Below are 3568 nucleotides of genomic sequence, written 5' to 3'. Positions count from 1 at the left end.
AAAATTAAAAAAATAGATTCACTCAACATATTAAATTGTGTTCAGCCAATTCATCAATTAAAAGTGAAATATCTGTGTTAGCTGAACAAGCCTTGCGGAGAAAAAAAAGCATGCGCATGCCAGACAGGCGCATGCACCTGAGAGAAACCGTTGGTATAGTGGATTCAAATGTATCTGCGCGGGAGAGTGAGGAGACTGAGGAATCGATGCTGAAGTACGACGAAAGAAGTTCAGACATCATTTTCAAACAGATTTTTCTTCATTTAAGTTATGGTGAGTACTGATATATGTATTTATTAAGTATTGTTTACGTTAAACCGAGTGCAGGTCTCAATGTTTCAGCATAAAAACGTAAAACATGGGCATTAATGTTACACTACCGCGGCCATTACACTAGCATTGGGTAAGGTTAAACGAATTAACGACTCTCCGAATGTTTTACTTGAGGACATATATTGTAATGTCTGAAAAATGACAGACTAGGGAAGCTCTATTTCTGAACTTTTAATCAGAACGAAGACAGTCTGTGAGATGAACACTGTCCCGGCCCTCCTACTATGCTCCGAATTTACGTTGTTAACCCAATCACTGCCGGTGCAAAACAAACAGCAATTTCACAACTATGAACAGAGTCTGTGCGCTACAATATTTTCCATAGCCTACATAACATTGTATTTTACAAAATATCAGTGAATTCACGCCTTGGTTTCATGATAGCCTTTTATAAATTAATTTAACCCGATACTAATATATAATTTACTATTTATAGAACTAAATAATTTTGTCAAACTATATTGTGATCATGCTAAATGTATGAGACACTAGGCATTAGTTATATATTTCTGTTATAACTTTTTTTCTCTCTCAATGTAGCCAAACATCGTAGGTCTGACTCAACTGAACGACTAACTTTACGACTTTCACAGTGAGTATTTAAAAGTTTTTATTGCATATTTGTTCATACCATATTCGTGTCAAATACCCTTAGTTCTTATGATAGTTTTTATTGCATATTTGTTCATACCATATTCGTGTCAAATACACTTAGCTCTTATAATATTTAAATTGTGTTAAATTGCTTTATTGAGAGCCGCCATGAGATGCTTCTAAAATTTGTGACACTGTAATTCAGGCTGCATAATTTACAAAGTGGTTGGCCATTTTGTGTTACACCCGTTTGACACATACTCCGTCTGCAGTGCTTATGTGCGTGTTGCAGTACATGTATGGCAAGCTATAAGGCTCAGAATTATGTAATGTTAATTAAATAACTATTTATTAATAGCAATCTGTTAATTAATAATTAATTACTGTTGGGTTTCTCACACAAATGATCATTTCGTGTCCGTCAGACATCAATGTGTCAGTGACATTATTTATATCACATTTTACCTCAAATCAGCCGTCCCCACACCATCACTTCTTGTAAGTGAAGTCAAATTACACGATATGGCATAGAGATATGAACGAAAGATCACTTCTGCCTCTTGCATCCCACTGAGATACGCCATTGTGTACATTACTTTGGAACAGAGTAGAGTTATAAATTATATTCAAATTAAATGCATATGTGGTGAAATTACTAGATTTACTAGAAATCAGATACATTTTAGATTTTAAACTCACAACAAGCTTGACAAAAACAGCCGATTATCATCTTTTCTTTTGTTTTAAAATCTTGCAGGTCATAAAAAAATTAGTTTTTCCACCTCCAAGAAAGGATGAGTGCTAACCATTATGTCACTTTTTTTTTACAAAAATGCCAGGTACAGTGTTGTTTTCCTTGCTTTATCCAATATTGACTTTTGAATCAGAGTAGACTTTAAATTATGTGCATCTGTGGTGAAATTACTAGATTTTCACGTCAATGCATGTTTATTTTAATGTAAACAATGTGCTGTCACTTTAATTCAGTGGGTCCAGCACAGCAAAAAATAGACTCAATGCAGAAACACCGCACTGCTGCAGACCTGGAACCTGGAACACACTGCCGGACCCGCATCCGCTTGCAGTGTGAAAGCTCTAACCGGTTAACATACGCACTGCAAATGGAGTATGTGTGAAACGGGCATTAGTCTGGGAACCAGTTTTGCCAAACCCCTCCATCAGAAAATCTCTACAAACTTGAACAAATTTTATTTTATATAATTTTACATCTAATAAATTTTTTCTAAAGATTTCCAAAAGTAATTGATCAATATTACTCTGGGTCTTTTGCCCTTTCAGCAGTGTGGACTTGACTATCACCAGCATGCTGGTCACACCGTCCACAGTTTGCTATATTTTACATTAGTTGCTGCCTGACAACTTTTCCCCATTTAGCTCTATCTTTAGAAAGCCTTTTTATTCAAAAGTATCATTTTTCAGCTTTGTCATTTATTTATTTTGCAGTTTAGAAGAAGTCCATGCAGTGCCGCTTCTGCAAGTTTTCATCACCTCACCAAGACCTAATTTTCAAGCACTACAGAACTTGCCATTGGTCAGTTAATGCAACTTCCTTTCCATGTTTACACCTAGAATGTGTTTGCATTTTCAAGACAATTGGAGCTTTAAAAACACATTTGTGGAGGGTACATCCAAAGACTGGCAACAAGGGGAATACCACATTTTCTTGTGACAACTGTGATTTTAGGGACATCTGCTCTCAATCAACATTTCTTCACCATTTAAGAGGACATCTTAAAAACCACGAGAGGGTTCATTGTCCATTTTTAAATTGTAATTTTATTAGCAACAGTTACCGTACATTCACAGCTCATAACAACAGGAAGCACAAATCCCATGGATTAAATGACTTCCGGATATCAGTTTGTCCTGAGAACAGGTGCAATGATGCGAGTCCATCTTCTTCCTTAGGATGTGCACCAAATTTAGATGAAGAAGTACAAGTGCATTTAGACGAAGAAGTACAAGTGCATACTACTGATACTCCTGATGATAACCCTGCAGAAACTAAGCAAGCACTTGAACACAAACTTGCAGCCTTGTTTTTGTGTATGCAAACACAACTACATGTGTCCAAAAGGGCCTCTCAACATATCAGCAATGCTGTAACTGATATTCTAACTATCTCCAAATCAAATACTTTGGCTGCAATCAAAGACATTCTGCAGTCCCATAATTGTGATGTTGATCAGTCAGTTTTTACTGATATTGCACATGTTTTACATGAAACTGACCCATTTTTGACTGCTTGCTCTCACAACGGTATTCTTTCAACTGAACATAAACGAAACAGCTACTTTAAACAAAAATTCCAAGTAACTGAACCAATTGAATATGTGTTCAGCAGGGCAGACAAACAAACATTTTTTTATGTTCCCCTTCTGAAAGTCCTGCAGACATTGCTTGATCAACCGGAGGTATTTGAAAAGACATTTACCACCAATGAAAGTGCCCACGGTTTTTACCAGTGTTGTTTTGATGGAAAATATTTCAAAGAAAATCGCCTTTTCAGTAGCCAGGATTTTTCACTTGTACTTGGGTTGTACATTGACGACTTTGAAGTTGTCAACCCCTTGGGCACAGCCCGCAAAAAATATAAACTAACTGCAGTTTATTGGGTCAT

General features: G+C 36.3%; 1 long non-coding RNA gene across 1 annotated transcript; it reads left to right on the top strand.

Moving 5' to 3' along the window:
* On the top strand, positions 1-2942 carry LOC127938899 (uncharacterized). The gene is made up of 3 exons (XR_008148839.1): positions 1-273; positions 874-925; positions 2392-2942. It is a non-coding gene; the product is annotated as an uncharacterized LOC127938899 (long non-coding RNA).
* Positions 2943-3568: the final 626 nt, after the last annotated feature.

The sequence above is a fragment of the Carassius gibelio genome, chromosome A2, assembly GCF_023724105.1.
Source record: "Carassius gibelio isolate Cgi1373 ecotype wild population from Czech Republic chromosome A2, carGib1.2-hapl.c, whole genome shotgun sequence".
Classification (NCBI taxonomy): Eukaryota; Metazoa; Chordata; class Actinopteri; order Cypriniformes; family Cyprinidae; genus Carassius; species Carassius gibelio.
This window is presented reverse-complemented; position numbering and strand designations above follow the sequence as displayed.